Source organism: Lissotriton vulgaris, chromosome 11 (assembly GCF_964263255.1).
Source record: "Lissotriton vulgaris chromosome 11, aLisVul1.2, whole genome shotgun sequence".
Taxonomy (NCBI): Eukaryota; Metazoa; Chordata; class Amphibia; order Caudata; family Salamandridae; genus Lissotriton; species Lissotriton vulgaris.
Window position 1 is genome coordinate 71992305 of NC_141699.1, and position 21774 is coordinate 72014078.

The window sequence follows — 21774 nt, forward strand, 5'->3', positions numbered from 1 at the left end:
GAATGGGGATGACAGGTGAGTTACATACATTCGAGTCAGTTTCTACTACCAATCCATGTGCAATGAGTTCGTCAACAATTTTCAGTAAGGCTACTACGGCATCAGGTGGTAACTTGTCGGATTCGTGGCAGTACTACTCCTGGTTTGAGAGTGACACAGTGTGGTGTAATGTGCATGTAACCTACGTCAGTCGGACCTTGTGCCCATAAATGCTGTGGTACATTCTGGAGTCTGTGATCAAAATCTTTCAACACATAATGTCCCTTGAAATCACGTAAGAACAATCGTACTCCTTCCGGAGAACAACATATAACTGCTCCTAGTTCTTTCAATGTCTTTATACCAAGCACATTTTCTGGACATGACTTAGTAAGTAACAAGTCTGTAGTACGGGACAATGGACCGACTCCTAGGGAAACTGGCTTCGACACTTTGTTAACAATAGGCTTTCCTGAAAATCCCAGGGAAACATTCTGTGAGCCTGAGAGGGGTGCCCCTGGAACCTCGTCATGGCTGATGGTAGTTCTGCTCGCCCCTGTGTCAATCAGAAATGTTCTGTCTTTTCCCAATACACGACTATGTACATAGGGACCCTCTTGATCTACAGGAACCTCAATAAGGGGCAAGCCAACTTCCCTCTCTAGGCTGTTTCATGAGAACTGTTGGTATTCTGGATAGTCCGACTGTGTGTACTGGTACATTTGTTGGGTGGCTTGTTGTGTGGCAGCTGATGGTGGGGGTGGAAAATTCGCTACTGTCTGTTGCGTGTTCTGTGGGGTTCTATTCTGTCTAGGAGGATGCGGTCGTTCTTTTGTCTTGCCTGTAGCTATATTGTGTTTCAGGACAGCACATTCATTTACATAGTGACCTGGTTGCTTGCAATAATTACAGTTCCCTTTAACAGGTGTCGTGCCCTTTTTATTCGCATTAGCTGGTACCGATTGTGCAACTAGCACTTTCATTTTCGTATCTTTCATGCGTCTCTTTTCATGGTCCTGTTCCTCTCTAATTCTGTTCTGGTGATATTGTAACATTTGCAACATTTGGGAAGGGCTATTTGCTTGCCAGGTACTCTCAACCTTCAGTAGTCTATTCTTGATCGGGGGTAAGGAATTCTCTACTAATTTGCTCACAAAAAGATGTAGATATGATTCACTACTTGGCTTAAGGCCACTATTAATAGAAAAACATTTCTCGAATCTAGAATAAAAATCACTGGTGTCCACGTCTAGTTTCTGTTTACAGGCTGATATAGCATCCCAATCTTCCTTTTTAGTAGTCAATAATCTCGGCAAAACCTGTATCAAGAGTTCAGGTAGTTCTTTAGCTTTGTCCCCAAGACCAACACCAGGGTGCCGGCCTTTATCCTCGTCTTCCAATTCTGCCCAACTTAACTTTTTCTCTCCCACCTCCCAGTCTTTTTCTTTAAGCTTTTCGTAAATACCAGCAGGTAACAGTACTTTCAATAATTTTATAATGTCAGCGTACGTGTAATCCCCTATGCGGAGAATGTCTTTTAATTCACGGTGGAACCCCCCCGGGTCTTTATCATGGCAGGGCAGCATCTTTTTCATTTCCAGTATTTCTAGTTTCGTCAAGGGTGTGTAAACGTACACTCGCTGAAGGTTACCCGCCGCATTTTTGACGGGATGTACCTCTCGTAGGGGGTTCTGTCTGTCTATGTGTAAGCTCTTTCTGTCGTGGTGTGGGGCAGGAATCATGCACGTGGTCAAAGAAGTCAAGTACTTATGTCGTTGGTCCAGAATGACATTAATTAATTCAGTACCTAGGCCTATCCATCTATCTAGAAGTATATCGTCTAGTAATTTATACAAGGGACCGGGATCAGAATATTGACTCTCGTACAATGTTATCAAATGTTGAACCATGTAAATACCAGCCAAACGCTGTTCGTTCGGAGGAAGGCTCAAAAAGGTCTGGGCCACTACATCACTGTTATATATGTTAGAATTAGACACCCATTGAACGGCTGACCGGGCCAATTCTTGAAAGTGTGGGGTCTGGGGTCTATCGCACTCTACTCGTCTTTTCAGTGCTTTCTCAGTAGCTTGGAATAGATTTTTGAGGGAATATCTTTTTTTTATAGGAGGTCCCTGTTTGCGGTAGTCGAGGCACTTGGGCCTGTCAAACTGCCGTGCTTTGCCTACGTAATTCATTTTATCCATCTCCTCTGTTTCGTGCTCAGCATCTTCTGATGACTCATCTTTCCCGTCAGACTCTTTCCTGTGTAATACTAAGATCTCTTTTCGTATTTTCCTGTACATACATTCTGTCTGTCCCTGTTTATCATGTTTACCAGCAGCTATGTTGTCACTCCAATCAGTCAGACCTCTGTTTACTCCTTTGTCTGGTTGGTCTTGTTCCCTGATCAGACAGTTAATCAAAAAACGTAAAATTATGCATTTAACCTCCACCTTTCTTTGTTCCATGGCTTCTTCTATACTGGCTGGTCCCTCCCCCGTTCTAATGAAATGATATATTTTATCTAAATTTTCCTTCATGCCTGGTAATGTGATCAAATAGTCGACAGCGTGTCTTAATCTTAGTGAATACACGAGCATTGCACCCGCGCCTGGTACTGGATCGTATATACAATGTGAAATAGTTACATTATGCTTAAAGGGTGATGCTGTCATTTGTGGCGTTCGTTGTAGTCCTAACCCTAGCAGTGCTCGTGTTGCTGGCGGGGTTCGTGGCGTTGTTGGTGGCCCCCCTCCCACTGCCCCTTGTCCTAAGTCGTCTTTCACGGCCTGCGGAAGCCGCATTTGTAGAAGCAGATCCTGTGATGGGGGCGGAGGGAAGGGAGGGAATTCTGCGTTTACATAGTCTGGAGCGGGCTCTTCTAGATAGGAGGAAATAAAAGCTTCAGCTGCTGTCAGCTTCTGTCTACGTACTCTAAAGGGTACTGGTGGTGGTGGCAACTTACTCGGTACTTCTGAGGGGGTCGTTTTAGCTAGTTCTTCTGTGAGGACGGGATAAATACCTGCAACGAGGGCATTTCTTTCTCTATCTGCTTGTTCTGCTTTGACCCGTTCCCCCTCTTCCTGCAGTTCTTTTTCTCTGGCTTTTTCAGCTGCCTCTTTACTTCTCTCTGCTTTGTGGAACTCTTTTTCTGCTCTCCTATGCGCTTCTTTACGCCATAACTCAATGGCATCTTTCTGGGACGGTCTCACTTTCTTTTTCCATAATGCTTCCTCTACTCTCATAATGCATTCAGCATCCCATGTTCCTGCGGCAGGCCATCTATACTTCTCTTCTAGATCCTTCGTGAAATCTACCCATAAGTCTAAAAACAATATGGCATCTAGCCCGTGTTTCTGGTACATAAAATGACCAGGTGTGTCTCTAGGCGGGACGGGAACTGCTTCTTCCAGTATCCCTTTCCTGATCCCTATCTGACGTAATTTCGAAAACAGTGGCATGTTGGAACTAACTCAACGAAAACACAATATACACAAAAAATAGACTGAAAACAACCATTCACACTACAACACTAAAACATTGAAAACAGATACAGTTTGACTGATACATGGTGAAAACATGAACTTGAAAATCGTTAACTTTATGTACTGCAATACAGTACAACCATACCGGTCTCATAAAGAGACACGTCTTTACCGTGTCCACCGAAATGGACCCGTCTTTACCGTGCCTGTGTACCCAGACACGTCTCTACCGAGCTCAAAATAAATGAACCCGTCTTTATAGGTTCCCAATAACGGTACTCACCGGGAAGCAGAACTTGAAGGCCTCGGAAACTCGATACTGCGGTACTGCTGCTGCGCATGCGCCTCGGAACAGGTGGGCCTCGGGATACCTCGGACCTTGCTCTCTCACGGCTTGGGCTCTGGTTGGGATGGTCCGCAATCCACACCGCCTGGTGTGGATGCCTGGTCGCAGTCTTCGTCTCCTCCGTGGGCCTGAGGGAGTAGGCAGGAAGTCCCGCTGTCGTGTACACTTGAAGTCCGTCACGGCTGCAGAAGGGGGCAGGGGGCTGGACCTACATCACCGGCGCGTGGGAAAGGGATTAGTCCCTATTCGGGCGCCAGATTATGTGGTAAATAAAATAATTACCCTGTCGGAATTTCTATACATTAACAAGGATCATGCATATAATGAGAGGCAGAGTCCGTGGTGTCCGATTCAAAAGGGCTTTAATTCAGTAACTCGAGTTAAGGGAGAATCGGGTTCCATCACCACTAAGGTTCAGGAAGGATCGTCATCTGAACTTTATTCACAGAGTACATTATTTATACTTAAAACATACATTAACTTGCATAGAGAAGGCGGAGCGCTCCAGGCGGATCAGGAGAAAGAGAGATAAGAGCACATGGGCGTGAAAAGGGCGTGTAAGAAGGCGTACACGTGGGTGTTCCCTTGATGAGTCATAGGTGTGTCATAGGTGGGTGGATACATGGAGGGGGTCTGCGTGGTCAGCTGGAACCTTTACCCTACTTGTGTGCGCAACTTGGTCATGACGTGGAATTGACGTGTAACTGGGGAAAGCTGGGGGGAGCTGACTTTCGTGCTAGTAGAGAAGCCTTGGGTGTCAGGACGACCTGCACGTCTGGTATTATCTGATATCTTGAGTTTGGAGGATGTATTATCTGAAGTAAAGGTCGCTCGAGCAAAGGCTGCTCATCACTAAGGGCTAGTGTGTGCATATATTTCTTCGTGCATTGCGTGGGGGCCATGGGCCTTCTATGGATGCGAGTTCTGTAAATCACTTGAATGGAGACAGAAAGGTTAGGCCCTATCTCCTGCAGGCGGGTTATGTTTACCATTTCACTAAGCAGGAATGTGTTTCTGTGGAGCAGAGCAGATAGCTGTAAGCAAAATACTGTCTTGGCAGGCCGGCTGGGCACCTCTCGGCTAAGCAGGAAGTATGTGAGAGGTCAGGGATACATAGCTAAACTGCAGCTTTCAGAGTGTCTAGAGGCATGGAGCCTGAATTCGGGTCCTGGCTCAGCTGAGCCACAAAACGGGTTCATCTCGACTTTTAAACGTGCACCATGCAAATGCATTGGCAACATAGGCCTCGTACAGGGGACACATTGGCCACATAAAATTTCTATTTCCTCATCAGGGGCTGGTGTGCCCCTGGAACTGGTTCAAGCCGGCATATGCACAGTGAGCACCGGGGTGCCACTTGCAGTCACCTTCCTCTCAGCCCTGCCTACCTGGGATACACAAAACCCTGTCTGGGATGGTGCTAGCACCGCCCCTGACAGGAAACCCTTTGTCCGAGCTCTCCTCGCTGGAAGGACTCCCAGCAGCAGGAGGTCAGACTTGTGTCTGTGGTGGCAGCATCCATTTTGTGATGCTGAGGCTCGAGTTAGCTTTAACCGGGGTTCACAGTTACATACATGTCGTGTCCCTCTAGAAGGGTGGAATGCTAACCCCGTCGCCAGAATTGGCGAGGGGTTAGTATTCCAATTCGTATGACACCTTATTCAACATGTTTTGATAAAGCGATACCAAAGATAGCAAATAACCGCGAGGATTATAATGCACTTAAGAGTATATGGTACGCGTTATCATGGAACAGCTATTAGGACTTGGTTCCGCAAGCTGCAAACGGGCTCAGCTCATGCCAGTGCACCATCTCACATAATTCCAAGCACTCTGCCTTCAGGATTGATAAGGCCTGCCATAGGAGTGACTGATAGGAATACATGTGTCCATTTTAGGGTTAGATATAGGAATACTATATCTAAAGCAAAGGGTGATACACCACCTTGCCCCAGCTGTCGTGCAGCCAGTTGTGTCAGATTTGGATGGCCAGCCAGGGGTGGCATAATACATGCTGCAGCCCCTGGTAGGCCCTGGGTACACCTATGCCCTGGATACCTAAGGTATACTGTACAGGGACTGATAAGGTGGCCCAGTACCAATTGGTAAATGCACCTAAAGTACATGTGTGTCAATTTAGAGAGAGAACAGCAAGGCTGTGGGTCTGATTAGCAGGCCCACAGCCAGGGAAAGTCGTAAACCAGTGAAGCAAAAAGCAAAAATCTGGGGTGATCATAGGATTGCAGACGCTACTCTCCTACACGGGGGTTCCAAATTCAAACGATAAAAAGCATCACAATCAGGTTGTCCCAGGGGGGCTCCTCAACTAGTACCTGCTCTTCCGTTTTGTCGGAACTCGGAGTAAACACAAAGGTCGGTTCTTTGAGTAAGGATTTTAATGAGGGTTTTATTGGGATATAAGTCTTCTTCTGCATAACAGAAGAATGAGTTCTGAGGATTCAGTCTCTTGTACGGGGTGAGAAAACACAGTTCAAACACAAATGGGGCCGGGTGTTCCGTTGGTGACGTCAAGGGGTCCCATCCGACTCGCTGGAAGACTTCCGGTCGGGGCTCTTCTGCCCGGAGCTTCAGGAGGTGCTCGTCAGGACCGCCATAACCCAGAAAGCAAAGAGGGAGAAACCAACGGTTACTGGGACGTCCAGAAAGCCAAGTAAATGGAGGGAGGGGAGTGAGGGAAAACCAAGTGACAGTGAACTTTTAGTTAACGTCACGAAGTGCTCTCAGTGCTCGTGAAGGAAGGGGCACAGGGGACGCTATGTACACTCGGCAGCGGAATATTACTCGGTAGGGACGCTACTTCGTCCAACCCACCCCGCTAACCGGCCCCGTACCTTGTTAAGCCACGTTCCTCCCTCGGGACCGTGGCGGGGCGAAGCACCGAAACGTTGGCCTCCAGGCTTGATGATATCAGCTGGGCTCGTCTGTACTCCGTCCTCCTTCAGGGTTGCACTCGCGCTGTTCCTTCCGGTCTCCACACCGTCTTCCTCCTGGGAAACGCCGTCCGCCGATGGTGAAGTGCTTCCGCCTTTTGACGTCGCTCCGTAGAGAAGAGGCGTGGCTGGGTCCGTCGGATTGTTCCAGTTAAAGGCGCCAGCTCCTGTTTCAGGGGGCGCCCAGCAATCGTCTTGTCTCTCTCTCCACTCGGTCTCGGGCAGCTGTGGGGACAAGGTGCAAGGTGAGAGGGGAGCGGTGGACCACCACTCCGGGACATTACGGGGTTCACCCAGCACCCCGTCACATGCCTCCCCCCCTGGCTTCTCCCGATCGGGGAGAGGAAAGACCCTGGATAGAAAGTCTGCATTTCCATTGTCTTTGCCCTTGCGATGCTGTACGCTGAAGGAGTAGGGCTGCAGTGAAAGAAACCACTGCAGAACTCTGGGGTTCTGGCTACTGTTCTGGTGGATCCATCTCAAAGGGGCATGGTCAGTATGAAGAACAAATTGTGTGCCCTCTAGATAGTATTTCAACTTATCTATGGCCCACTTGATGGCCAATGCCTCCTTCTCAATAGTTGAGTAATGACATTCTCGGGGAAACAGTTTTCGGCTTACAAACAATATTGGATGTTCAGTCCCGTCATCACCAACCTGGGACAAGACCGCCCCTATCCCCACATTCGAGGCGTCAGTAGCCAGAATAAAGGTTTTTGTATAGTCGGGAGACAACAACACGGGGGCTGTGGTCAGAGACTGTTTTAGAGATTGAAATGCTTCCACAGACTCTTGTGAGGGATGAGGGAATCGTTTCAGTGGGACTTCTTTCCGTAGTAGATCTGTTAGGGGTGCCGCTGTCTCTGCAAAGTTAGGAATGAACCTACGGTAGTACCCTACCAGACCTAGGAATGCCCTCATGTCTCCTTTAGTGGTGGGAAAAGGTACCTTCTCTATTGCCCTGATCTTTTCGTTTTGAGGGGCGATGGCCCCGTCACCCAGAACATATCCGAGGTAGTTTACCTTGGTGAAGGCTGCCCTAGACTTTTTTGCATTTATATGCAGTCCTGCTTCCCGTAAGGCTAATAGGATGGTCTGCAAATGTCTCATGTGTTCATTCCAACTGTTGCTGTAGATGACGATGTCATCCAAGTACGCTGAACTGAAGGTGGAATATGGCCTCAGTACTTGGTTCATGAGACGCTGAAAAGTTGCTGGCGCTCCGTGTAGGCCAAACGGGAGGACCGTGAATTCATACGAGCCTTCATCTGTGACAAAAGCGGTCTTCTTCTTGTCCTCCTCACGAAGAGGTACTTGCCAATACCCCTTCGTGAGGTCGATGGCGGTGATGTAACGAGCGTCTCCTATCTTCTCCACCAACTCATCCACCCGGGGAATCGGGTATGTGTCGAAATGTGATACTGCATTTAGGGCCCGGAAGTCCATGCAAAATCTTTTCGAGCCATCCGGCTTGGGGATCATAACGATCGGAGAAGACCACGGACTCTGAGATGGACGAATTACTCCTAATTGGAGCATTTCGGAGACTTCTTTTCTTACGGCTTCACGTCGAGCTACTGGGATTCGATAGGGCCGTTGTTTGACTATTTTTCCGGGTAATGTTTCTATTCGGTGCTCCACCAAAGTGGTTCTCCCAGGAGTATCCGAAAACACATCGGAAAATGGAGTCAACACTTCCTGTAACTCTTCCTTCTGCGCCAAGGTTAATTCGTCGTTCACAACTAATTGGTGTAGTGAAGACTGTGCCGTAGATGAGGGCATGACCAGGTGATTATCCTTAGGCGGAGGCCCCAACCATTCCTTAAGTAGGTTGATGTGGTACGTTTGTGTTTTCGTAGCTGTTATCTTTAGCCGGTATGTGGTTTGCCCAATGGCTTCAATCACCTGATAGGGCCCTTGCCATTCACTCTTGGAACTGTTACTGATAGAAGGGAGAAGTACCAGAGCCCATTTTCCTACAGCAATCTTGCGGAGCTTCTTCCCCTTATCGTAATTTCTTTTGATTTTCTCTTGTTGGTCAAGTGAGGAGTGGGCCAACTCCCGAAGCTTCCCCAGTTTAGTTCTCAGTTGAGTTGTATATTCCAACATCCCCTTTTTGTCTAGTTCTTCCTCTGTCTCCCACATTTCCTTGGTCATTTCCAACAGGGACCTGGGAACGCGGCCATACAGCAATTCAAACGATGAACAACCAAGGCTGCTCTGTTTTTGTGACCTAATCACGAAAAGGGCCAGGGGGAGTAACCTGTCCCAGGACGGACCTTCCGCCGTTAACATCTTTTTCAAGGTTAGTTTCAGTGTCTGATTGTACCTTTCAACCAGTCCATCCGTTTGTGGGTGGTATACTGAAGTCTTCAGGTGTTTGACGTTTAACACTTTGCACACCTCTTTAATTAATTTCGAGGTGAATGGGGTTCCCTGGTCTGTGAGGACCTCCTTCGGAAAACCCACCCGGGAGAACAACTCCACAAACTTCTCTGAAATGGCTGCAGTGGTGGTGGTACGCAACGGAAATGCTTCCACAAACCGGGTGGCGTAATCGACCACCACTAAAGCGTACAGATGACCACGGGAGTCTTGGGAAGAGGGCCTATAAGGTCCATCCCTACTCTTTCGAAAGGGGTTCCGATGATTGGCATCCTCTGGAGAGGGGCGGCACTTGGTCTTTGCGAGTTTCTCTTTTGACATATCTCGCACCTTGCACAGTAGTCCTGGACGTCCTTATATATACCGGGCCAAAAGAAATTACGAAGAATGACATCTGTGGTTTTCTCCTTGCCGGTATGTCCTGCTGTTAGATGTGCATGAGCAAAAAACAATACCTGCTCCCTGAAGGACGTCGGAACTAACAACTGTAGATCCCCATCGCTCTGAGCTTGCCGGTACAGTAAGTCTTTCTTGATCAGGAACCTAGGATATGTCGGGCTTGTGGTGCCATCGCTAGCATGAGCGGTTTCCCAGGCATTATACAATGTCCTGTCCTCCGTCTGTGCAAATCTAAAACTCTTGTCCAAGACCCATGGTTCGGGAGAGAGGTAGTTAGCCTTGTGAGAGGGAGTCGGGGTCAATGTTTCCCGAAAAAGGGAAAGGAATTCAGGATTATCTGTTCCCAGGATCATGTCTTCTGGTAGAGAATCCACCACCCCCACCCTGACCTTACAAGGATCTCTTTGGGGTAAGTATAGGGTTAACTCGGCTACCGGGTAGGGTTTTACATCGCCATGTACACAGCGTGTATACACTGTGGCCTGGGTAGAAAATTGTTCCGGTTTAACAAACCGTTCCTGAACCACCGACTGTCGGCACCCGGAATCTAGTAGAGCTTTCACTAAAAGTCCATTAAGCTTCATACTCACATAAAAGGTGCTACCAAGCTCCGCCGAATACATCACGGTCCTTGGGAGATAGCCCACTTCCATGGGTTCTTCGGGAGGTTTTTTCCGTGGGCACATCCTTGCTATGTGGCCCCACTCTCCGCACTCAAAACACTGGGGCCCCCTATTCAAGGGGGAGATCATTCCAGCTGGACGAGACCGCAAGGTTTCATTCCCCACTTTGGGTTTCTTGTCAGACTTCCCAGGCACTATCGACTTTTGTGACTTGTCTGTTTTGTCGGTGTCCCAGACTATGGTTCGTGGTTGTGCCCTGGAAAAATGAGAGGCCATTTCAATAGCTTGGTTCACGTCCAAACCGGCGTGCTGTTGTAACCAACGTTGGGTTGCATAAGGCAGGGCCTCCATGACCTGCTCCAAATATATTTTATTTAGTATTTCTTCCTTGGTGCACACATCGGGTCTTAACCACTTGTCCGCTGCCATCCTTAGTCTAAAAAACAAAGTCTTCGGATTTTCTCCTGTAACTCCGCGTTCTTTTCTAAACTTCACTCGGTAGGCTTCCTGGTCTAGGCCAAGATGGTCGAGGATGACTTCCTTTATCGTTTTGTAGGCTGTGTTCCCTAAGGGGTTTGCGGCTTGATAGGCGGACTGGGCCTCTCCTGTGAGAAGAGGGGCAAGGAAAAACGGCCACTTCTCTTCGGGCCATCCCATAGCACGGGCCGCTCTTTCAAAATTTAGTAGAAAAGCGTCAGGATGCTCGCCGGATATATATTTTTGTAGAGCCACACCGGCATGGTGAGGTGTGATTTGTCGTACTTCTCCGGTACTTGTTATCATCTGTGTGGGAGGCGGCACATTCTTAAGGCCTTCGAGTTGGGCGGTTACTGTGGATTTAATCAAATCCCTATCGGCTTGGGCGCATTGTAGCTGTTGCTGGACTGCCCATTCTAGCTTCTCTTGGCGTTTTATGATGTGGTCTATTAGGGCTTCCATCTCTTTCTGGCAGACGGTTGTTGTTTCTGATCCCACTTCTGACACCAGTTGTCCCAGGGGGGGCTCCTCAACTAGTACCTGCTCTTCCGTTTTGTCGGAACTCGGAGTAAACACAAAGGTCGGTTCTTTGAGTAAGGATTTTAATGAGGGTTTTATTAAGATATAAGTCTTCTTCTGCATAACAGAAGAATGAGTTCTGAGGATTCAGTCTCTTGTACGGGGTGAGAAAACACAGTTCAAACACAAATGGGGCCGGGTGTTCCGTTGGTGACGTCAAGGGGTCCCATCCGACTCGCTGGAAGACTTCCGGTCGGGGCTCTTCTGCCCGTAGCTTCAGGAGGTGCTCGTCAGGACCGCCATAACCCAGAAAGCAAAGAGGGAGAAACCAACGGTTACTGGGACGTCCAGAAAGCCAAGTAAATGGAGGGAGGGGAGTGAGGGAAAACCAAGTGACAGTGAACTTTTAGTTAACGTCACGAAGTGCTCTCAGTGCTCGTGAAGGAAGGGGCACAGGGGACGCTATGTACACTCGGCAGCGGAATATTACTCGGTAGGGAAGCTACTTCGTCCAACCCACCCCGCTAACCGGCCCCGTACCTTGTTAAGCCACGTTCCTCCCTCGGGACCGTGGCGGGGCGAAGCACCGAAACGTTGGCCTCCAGGCTTGATGATATCAGCTGGGCTCGTCTGTACTCCGTCCTCCTTCAGGGTTGCACTTGCGCTGTTCCTTCCGGTCTCCACACCATCTTCCTCCTGGGAAACGCCGTCCGCCGATGGTGAAGTGCTTCCGCCTTTTGACGTCGCTCCGTAGAGAAGGGGCGTGGCTGGGTCCGTCGGATTGTTCCAGTTAAAGGCGCCAGCTCCTGTTTCAGGGGGCGCCCAGCAATCGTCCTGTCTCTCTCTCCACTCGGTCTCGGGCAGCTGTGGGGACAAGGTGCAAGGTGAGAGGGGAGCGGTGGACCACCACTCCGGGACATTACAGGGTTTACCCAGCACCCCGTCACACAGGTGTGATCCAGATCCCTAAATACTTAAATGGTTCCTCAGTAATCCTAAGGGGGCAATCTGCAGGGAGCTGAGGCGGAGGACCCTTGAGAACAAACAAAACCGACTTGGACCAGCTAATATTGTAACCGGAGACCTGTCCGAAAATCTCAAAAATATTAAGAAGCATTATAATGGAGCATCGTGGGAGGGTCAAATAAAGAAGAATATCGTCCGCATATAACGATATGCGGTCCTCCCACGTGGCCGTCTAAGGCCCCTCACCATAGGGTCCCACCGGACCCAGGCAGCTAAGGGCTCCAACACCAAAGCAAAGAGCAAGGGGGGCCCTAGGCATCCCTGACGCGTTTCCCGGCTAAGTGGAAAGTTTCTGGAAACATGACCGTTTGCCACTACATGCGCCTGGGGCTCAGCGTAAAGGAGTTGCTCCCATGCACAAAATCTAGGCCCAAAACCTGAATGACGGAGAATATGGCCACTCCACCATGTCAAAGGCCATCCGCGCATCTAACGACAAAATAACTGCCGGCTCGGGGAGACTTGGCATCTGTGCCAACACTGCATGAATCCGGCGTAGATTGAGGGCCGTGCTCATGTTAGGCATGAACCCCAATTGGTCCGGGTGTATCAGAGTATCGAGATGAGGGGTCAGTCTATTGGCTATCATTTTGGCCAAAATGTTGGCTTTAGCGTTAAGTAGAGATATTGGACGATATGACGTACATTCTTCCGGTGGTTTACCGGATTTGAGAATCGCAATTATTGTAGCTACTCGTTGATCCAGAGGTAGTTTACCCTTTTCAAAACTATCCTGAAACATTGCAGGAAGATGAGGCACAGTCACATCGGTGACTCGTTTATACAACTCTATCGGGATCCCATTAGGACCCGAAGCCTTACCCGATTGCAATGATTGTAGTGCCTCCAGGACTTTGTCATTTGTGAAGTCTGAGTCTAGAAGCTGAGCCTCCTCCTCAGACAACGAGGGCATTCGAATATCTTTAATGTAGGTCTGGGCCTCTTCCGTCGTTATATTTGACGTTGACGCATAGACCTGTTCCAAATGGTCTGCTAAGGCATTCGTAATGTCAGATGGAGACGTGACTACTCCACCAGATGGTGTACGGAGTTGTGCGATCGTCCTATGTGCCCTTTCTTTCTTATCAAGCCATGCCAGGAGTTTGCCGATCTTATCACCCTGCTCTTAAATTATGTGTCTAGTATTTTGTAGATGCAGTTTAACCTGAGACGTCTGTAGTTCAGTTACCTCGCACTGTTTAAGGCGCAAATTATGGGCCGTCTCTGCATTGGGGTCGGACTCATGCAGGTTCTGGAGTACCGATAGTTCCATCTTCAGCTCCTCCAAATCATTCAGCATTGCCCGTTTATACCCCGTAATGGAAGAGATAGCCTGCCCCCGTATCACCGTCTTATAGGCTTCCCACGGGACCCCAGGAGATTGCACAGAGCCCAGGTTGTCCTGAAAATATTGTCTTGTTCCTTCAGTTATAGCCTTTCCAATCACGGGAACCTGAAGATAGCCGGGGGAAATAAGGAATATGAGTTTGCGCACCTTCGTGTGACGGGTATAGGTCAAACTAACCGGCGAGTGATCGGAGATCCCCCTTGGCCGTATTTCTATAGAGGTCAAACAAGGGAGGCTGTCCGCCGAAACGAAGAAGTAGTCAATACGGGAGAGACTATTGTGTGCCCCGGATTGGAAAGTGTAACCACCGTCCCTGGGGTTTCTATATCTCCATCCATCAATTAGCCCTAGTGCATCCAAAAATCCACTTATCCGCGAGTCACTCGCCCCTGACGACCTGCTCGGGTGACGGTCCAGAGCTCCGTCCATGACTGCTTTGAAATCCCTCCCCATAATAAGTTCACCTTCAGGAAGATTCAATAAAAACGCACTAAGAGCTGGAAGGGTCACTGAATGAAGAGCCGGGGGAGCATAGACTGACACTACATTAAATCATTTCCCCTCCCACTGACACATCATAGCAGCAAACCTCCCCAGGGAGTCCTCACACACCTGGTGGACAATTAAAGAAAGTTTTTCCGCACCAGGATACCTACCCCTCGGGAACCCGTTGAGAACTCCGAATGAGCTACCATTTTGTACCCCCATCGATCCAGAGCTCTGCAGGTCGACCCCACCAGATGCATTTCTTGGAGTAATGCTATAGCCAGTGCTGTAAGTCTCAAGTACTGCAAAACCAACCCTCGTTTAATCCTGTCACCCAGCACGTGTACGTTCCAAGTGACAACCGTCAACGGCGGTACCGGAGTCAAGGAAGGGACAACAGTCGAATCCTCAGTGTGCCTCAACTCCTGACCCTCCATTTCCATCAATACCGTGCTTCAAAATACCCTCTTCCTCACACATCTCGCTCATCATTATAAGTGATTGCAGTCCAAAACCAAAACGAAAAGCAAAACACAAACCCCCCCACCCCCCCAATCCTGAACCTCGCCTAATACCCATCCCACAACTCCCCAAGACCACCCCACCCCACCCTTTCACATCACCCCCCCTCCCTGCTCCCCTCCCTGTGGATGTAGAACGACCCACCCCCCAAAACGGCAGAGTGCCTTTGCCCCACCCAACCATGCTCAAGCGCAAATGGGGGAAGATCGAGCCCCTCGTCCACTAACGACAAATAGTAGCTACTTTTCAACACAGCCCACTAAATCAGAAAACGCCCTTGAATCTTCATAGCACATCATAACAATCAATAAATCAAACATATTACACTCCGTACGTAGTGCTTGACAACCCCCACCCATCATTGTTGCGCAACAACCCAGTTTACTATCAACCTCCCCCCCCCCCACAATCTAGTTGCGGCCAGACAGAGTGTCTTATCTCGACAGTTATCCCGATAGCAGTCTCATTCTTGTTCATCCAGACCACTCGATTCTGGTGCAGGTTCCATAGCAGCTCCGTCTTCCACTACACCCGGGTCATCACCGGTCCGTCGCTTCAGTCTGTCACGACGAGTACCCCTCCTGCCCTCCACGTTGGTCCAACCCTCCAGCCATTCCCAGGCTGTGTCCGGTGAGTCAAAGAACCAAGGTTTGCCGTCCCATTCCACTCTCAGCTTGGCCGGGAAGAGCATCGCATATTTCAGGTCTTCTTTACGGAGCTCCCTCTTGACCGCCTGGAAGCTTCTTCTTTGTGCTTGGACTCTAGCGGTGAAGTCCGGAAAAAAGGACACCTCGTAGTTGTCGATTTTAAGAGGGGTGCCAGATCTGGAACACTGCAAAATGCTATCCCTGTTCCTGAAATTAAAGACCCTGGTGATAATTGGCCTCGGTGGGGCCCCTGGCTTTGGCCAGCCGCCCGGCACCCTATGTGCCCGCTCTATTGAAAAATAACTAGAAAACGCCTTGGGTTTGAGATGGTTCGTTATGAGCTCCTCCACGTATAGGTCAGCCGCAGGTTCCTCCACTTTTTTCGGAACACCTAAGATCCTGATATTGTTCCGGCGGGCCCTCCCTTCATAATCGTCCAGTTGCTGCGCCATTCTAACCAGGCGTTTCTCCATATCTTCCACCTTACGCTGGAGCTCCGAAGTGTCATCCCTCAGAGCCGTCGTCGCTATCTTGAGCTCCTGCACTTGTTTGTTCATCTGTTTGAAGTCCGTCCTGAGCAAAGAGACTTCCACTGTGACTCAATCCATGGAAGTTCCCATCCCCCGATGGCTGTCAATACATCGTGAAGCGTCGGTTCCTTTTCAGCTGGGTGCGCCTCCTCTGTAGCACTCTTATCTGACCTCAGTGAATCCCCTTTGTCAGTGCCCTTCGACCATGCTCTCTTAGAAAGTCTCCCCTGAGCATTACTTCTGGAGCCTCTGCCCCCTGTCGCCATTGTGCAGGCTGACCGTAGGCACTCTGCCACCCCAGATGAACAGGAACAACAAACTGTCTCAGCTCTGTAGTATCCAACAAACAATTTGGGAGGTGTTAGACCTGTCTGCTTCTGGGAAGACTCTAACCACCATGATTTATTTTTGTCCCCCTTAGCCTCCCAGAGTTTCTATTTTTATTTTTTACATGTGTCCATCAGGAATTTTTAATGCTGTCAGGGGGCTAGGTGTTCCTTGGCGATGACGCCATTTTTCCCTCATAACTTGTGAGGCCTAGTCACCCCCTTGAAAATCTAGGGATCTCCAGAAGATCTAAAATGGTGTCCACCAACTGCCATAACGGACACTACTGGAGGGCAGGTCCATAGGATAACATTAGGGAACTTTCTGGAATCAACTAGAGACTTCTGCAGGTCTCAGGCCAACCTATATAAGGCCAGTGACCAGCAGCCATTTTGTGCTGACCCCAGAGTAGAGGAGTGAGGCAGTGGTGAGAGGAGGTGGACACACTGAGAGCAGCTAGTTTGTCACTGAGGCTGACAGTTACTTCAGAGGATTGTTCCCCCTTCAGCCTTTGACCGATCCCTCTCTCAAGACAACAACTGCTGAGACAGAAATCGAGCTACTTGAGAAGGAAGACCCTTCTAAGTCTTGCCCCCATTGATCCCTAGTGGAACGCCTGGCTAGGAGACTTAATTTCCCTGGATAAGACTTCCACCTACCAGCGCTGAGTAGGAGAGTGGATTCCAGCCAGGTGTGGACTCTGTGGTGCTCCTGAGGCTTGGTGGAGGAGGCAGGCGGCAGCAGAGCCTGTTGGGACCCTGACGATAGAGCGTCCCGCTCTGTGCAGCGTTTTTCCCTGGAGTCAAGGGAGGGGAAGATCAGTGGCCAAAAGAGTGGTGACAGCGCGGCGCCAAGCGGGAACACTGGTCCCTCGCACCTGCGCTGCCTTAATCAGCCTTCGTGAGGCGAAGTGAGCCGGCCCCTGAAGAGACGCTTCCAGCGTCGGGCTCGCGCATGCCCCGTGAGCGGTGAAGGTCCCCGGAAGGAGGGGCAACAAGGTGAGCAGGCCCGGAGCAGTGCGCGTCGCTGAGGAGGCGGAGCCGTCGTGGAGCGCTTCCGCGCATGACCGGAGGATCAGCGCGACTGTCGGCGTGACTGAGGAGGCGCCGGAAGGCTTCCTGGAGCGCCGTGTCAGTGACACCGATCCCTCATGCTCGAGCGCTAGCTGAAGGAGCCAGCGCGAGCGAGGGAAAAGAAGGCTCAGGCGTGTTGCTCCGTTTTTACCTTCCCGCTCGTGTGTCGAAGTGTGAAGCAGACACGAGCAGGGAAGGGTGAGCGGGGACCCCAATCAATTCACCGCCAGACCCCCCAGCAAAGCGCCGGTTCGGCGGAACAGAGGCAAAGACGCCGGCAGGCGCCCAGAGGCAACAGTGACGCGTGGGGACTGGGACATCATCGTCCCCACGCTAAAGTAAGGAGCAGGGGAGAGGGGCCCCTAAAGAGTCTAATAACTGGGAACTGCTAGTGAAAATCCTAAGTTGTGAATAGAATAAATAATAGTTCATTGTAGAGCCCAGGGCTGATCTGAGCTGGGAGTTAGCTTGATACACCAGAGTAATTATAGAATTGGTTACAGGGTAGTGATACTAGGGTCTTGAAAATTACTACTGAAGCAGGCCAATAACCCTGAATAGCACTCTGAAACTGTTAGGAAATGTACATGCCAGTTAGGTGATGTAATTGTGTAACCCTACATAGTATAAAACTAACAGGTTTCTTTTAATTTCAAAAGAGTGTCACTTCCTCATTACTGAACTCTTATCAAGTGAATGTGTTTTACTGTCCTTTTTCCACAGCAGGAAGAGTGAAAAGTAATTTCTCAAAGTAAAAGTGTAATGTTTATTCCTGAAAGAAATTGATGTTGTATCCTGTATGATTTAAAACCAAAGAGCCATATTATTTTTATAAAAGGTAACGGTATTTTTCCAAACAGAGGTGTTGTGTCTTTATTTTAGTGGTTCATCACTGTGTTACTGTGGGTGAGACTTGTAAGTACTTAGCCAACGCCTTGAGTTAGCTGTAGACCACTACTGTGCCAAGCTACCATATGTAGGCTTGGGTAATCTAGGTCCAACATAATTGGTGTTTCAGCGGTGGGATAGCGGATTTGTACTTACACTCACTTATTAGTAACGCAGTGCCAACCACGAGACCCCACCTGGAGTTTTCTCCCTGCGGCCCTCCTAATTTACATTTTTGGTTTTTCTAAATTGACTTCTGGCGGTGGGTGGAGGTTGACCTCAGGTCACTCTGTGGATTTCTCCTGTGTAGCATTTTATACTTCAAATAAGAATGGAGGTAAATGTGGAAGAGCTAGACAATTATACTGTGACCCAATTGAAGGAATGGTGTCAGCAGCAGGGGGTGTTTTTCAAGAAAGGAGCCAGAAAAGTTGAGCTGCTGACCAGTATTCGGGCATGGGTAGAGGCTCATTCCGGGGAGGAGGTAGATCCTGAGGAGAGTGACAAGGACACTGTCCTGGAGACCGCAACACTGTACCAGGCGGGAGGGGAGAACCTTGTAACAGGTCCTAGAACACCTTCTAGAGTGGGCAGTAGTGTGTCAGAGAGGGGCCTGACCGACGCCGAGTTGGAAGATAGGAGGGAGGAGAGGAGGATGAGAATAGAACTAGCCAGGATGGACATGGTGAGGGAGGAAAAGAGGTTGGAGCATGAGCGGACCATCAAGGAGATGGATTTGCAAGCCCTAAACTTACGTACCCCTAAACCAGAGAATGGTGGCAGCGATATCCAGACCAACACCAGGGAACCTAGACCGTACCTACCAAAAGATATTATGGCTTGTTATGTACCCAGTGACGACATTGCTAAATGGCTAGCCGCCTACGAGGTCTCGCTGAGGGCCCATGGGATTCTGGAAGTCCACTGGGGAGGTGGGTTGTACAAATACATGCCCCCCACTGGCAGGGATACTTTGTTGGCCCTTGACCAGAGTGAACAGACCTACTATCCGGCTATGAAATCAGCGCTGCTCAAGAAGTTTGGGTTGACCCCTGAGAAATATAGACAAAAGTTCCGGGGCAGCTACAAGCTGGGCACACAAAACTGGGTAGATTTCTTGGACTACTCCAGGAAGGCCCTGGAGGGTTGGGTAAGAGGCAGCGAAGTAGGAGACTATGAGGGACTATATGACCTCATACTCAAGGAACACCTACTCGAGAAGTGTCTTCCCGAACTAAGACAGCATCTGGTGGACAGCAAGCTGACCAGCCCCAGGAAGCTTGCTGAGGAGGCGGACATCTGGGTTAGTACCCGGGTGTCGACTATGGGGACTGGAGGGAATTCCCAGAAGCAAGGACAGGGCGCCCCCCAGAAGAAAGAGGGAGGGGAAACTAAGAGGGAGTTCTCAAAAGGGCCACAAAATACTTCGCAAGGAAGGGGCAGAGGATTCATCCCCAAGAGTAACCCCCCTCGCAACCCTACCCCTGGCCAGAGCCAGCAGCCAAGGGTTGTTCATTGTTTTGAGTGTGGTGGTGTGGGACACTATAAAGGAGATGTGAGATGCCCAAAAAGACCACCCCCTCCCACTGGAGGAAAAGCCCCGGGAATCACTAGTGTAGTGCTCGGGGAGGAGATGCCTTTGGGTAATGGAGGGGAGCGGGCGGGTGTCACCTTAGTGTCCCTGGGAGATAAGGAGATGGTTCCCAAGACCCAGCTGCCCTCTAATACTACTAAGTATGAGCAGTGGGTCACCATCAATGGCCGTAGAGGGGAGGCTCTGAGAGACACAGGAGCCAGCATGACTATGGTAAGGAGTCAGCTGGTGTCTCCAGAGCAGGTCATCCCAGACATACTCCATCCCGCCGTAATGGCTGACGGCAGATTGGGCCACTACCCTGTGGCTGAGGTTCCCTTTGAGTGGGGAGGGGTTGCAGGTCCACTTCGAGTTGCCGTAAGCCCTGCCGTGCCTGTTGACTGCCTGTTAGGGAATGATATGGAGCACAATGCTTGGAGGAGGGTGGAGTACCAGACTCACTCTGCGATGCTGGGACCCCCTGACTGGACTTGTGTCAGCACAAGGTCAGCGACTGCCCGAAGGGGAAGTTTGCTTACGCTGGAGCCTGGAACAATGGCCCAGCCGGCTGCCAGAGAGGAGAAGGACAAGAGGCCGGAGGACCCTGCCTCGACATCTCCACCTCGTGAGACAGCTGGACCACCTGCGGAGGTGGATCTGGAGTCCACAGGGGAGAGTGTTGCTTCCCTGGAGAACCTACCCATCCCTACTGAATGGCATGTGGAGGGAGGTCCTTCCCGGGAAGAGTTCTGCAAAGCTCAGAAAGAGTGCCCTACTCTCGAGGGGCTGCGGCAACAGGCCAACGCCCAGGCAGCGGGAAACATTGAAGGGAGCTACCGGATTTACTGGGAGGATGGACTCCTCTACAGTGAGCCCAAGGCACCTGGCCACGGTTCAGCCAGAGCCTTGGTGGTCCCTCAATGCTTTAGAGCCTTTCTACTGGAACTGGCTCATGAGATACCATTGGCAGGACATCTAGGACAGGACAAGACCTTTGCCCGGCTTGTCCCCCACTTCTACTGGCCTCGAATGAAAGTGGCGTCTGATACATATTGTCGGACGTGTGTGTCCTGCCAAGCTAGTGGGAAAACAGGAGTGAAGCTAAAAGCTCCCCTGGAACCACTACCTGTCGTTAGCACCCCCTTTGAGAGGGTGGGCATCGACATTGTGGGGCCATTGGATCCACCAACTTCGGCTGGTCACCGGTTCATACTGGTTTTGGTGGATCATGCCACACGGTACCCAGAGGCAATACCTCTGAGGACCATCACTGCACCTGTGGTGGCAAGGGCCCTGATGGGGATCTTTACCCGAGTGGGTTTCCCCAAGGAGGTTGTGTCCGACAGGGGGACTAACTTCCTTTCAGCATACATGCGGGCTATGTGGAAGGAGTGCGGGGTTACCTATCGGTTTACCACTCCTTATCACCCACAAACCAATGGTCTTGTGGAAAGGTTTAACAAAACCTTGAAAGGTATGATACGGAGTCTACCTGAGAGCCTGCGGAGGAAATGGGACATCCTCCTACCCTGTCTCTTGTTTTCTTACAGGGAAGTGCCACAAAAGGGAGTGGGCTTCAGCCCCTTTGAACTTTTGTACGGGCACCCTGTACGGGGACCTCTCAGCCTGGTGAAAGACGGATGGGAACGGACTCCCAGAAAGCTTCCCCAGGACGTGGTGAGCTACATGCTGGCCTTCCGGAGCCAAATGGCTAAGTTGTGGAAGCAGGCTTCAGACAACTTGGAGGCCAGCCAAGCAGTAATGAAGGAGTGGTATGACCACAACGCTCACCCAGTGGAACTGGAGCCTGGACAGAAGGTGTGGGTGATGGAACCTGGAGAGCTAAATGCCCTACAGGACCGTTGGACAGGCCCCTTTGAGGTGTTGGAGAAGAAGGGGAAGTCCACCTACTTGGTGGATCTTAAGGCCCCGAGGCAGCCCCACAGGGTGCTGCATGCCAATCGCCTCAAGCCACATCATGAGAGGCCCGCGGTTGTCTTGATGATGGTAACCGATGGAGCAGAGGAAGAAGAAAGCGAACCTCTCCCTGATCTTCTCTCGTCCCAAGAAAAGGATGGGTCGGTGGAGGGAGTAATTCTCTCGCCATCCCTAACTCCTGAACAGCAGAGTGATTGCCGCCAGGTCCTGGAGCAATTTTCTTCTCTGTTCTCCCTTGTCCCGGGTAGG

At 50.2% G+C, this 21774-nt stretch overlaps 1 protein-coding gene across 1 annotated transcript in view; it reads left to right on the top strand.

Moving 5' to 3' along the window:
* LOC147678995 (uncharacterized) overlaps nucleotides 1-21774 on the top strand; it is a 746514-nt gene that overhangs the window by 581240 nt on the left and 143500 nt on the right. The gene's annotated exons all lie outside the window — the stretch shown is intronic.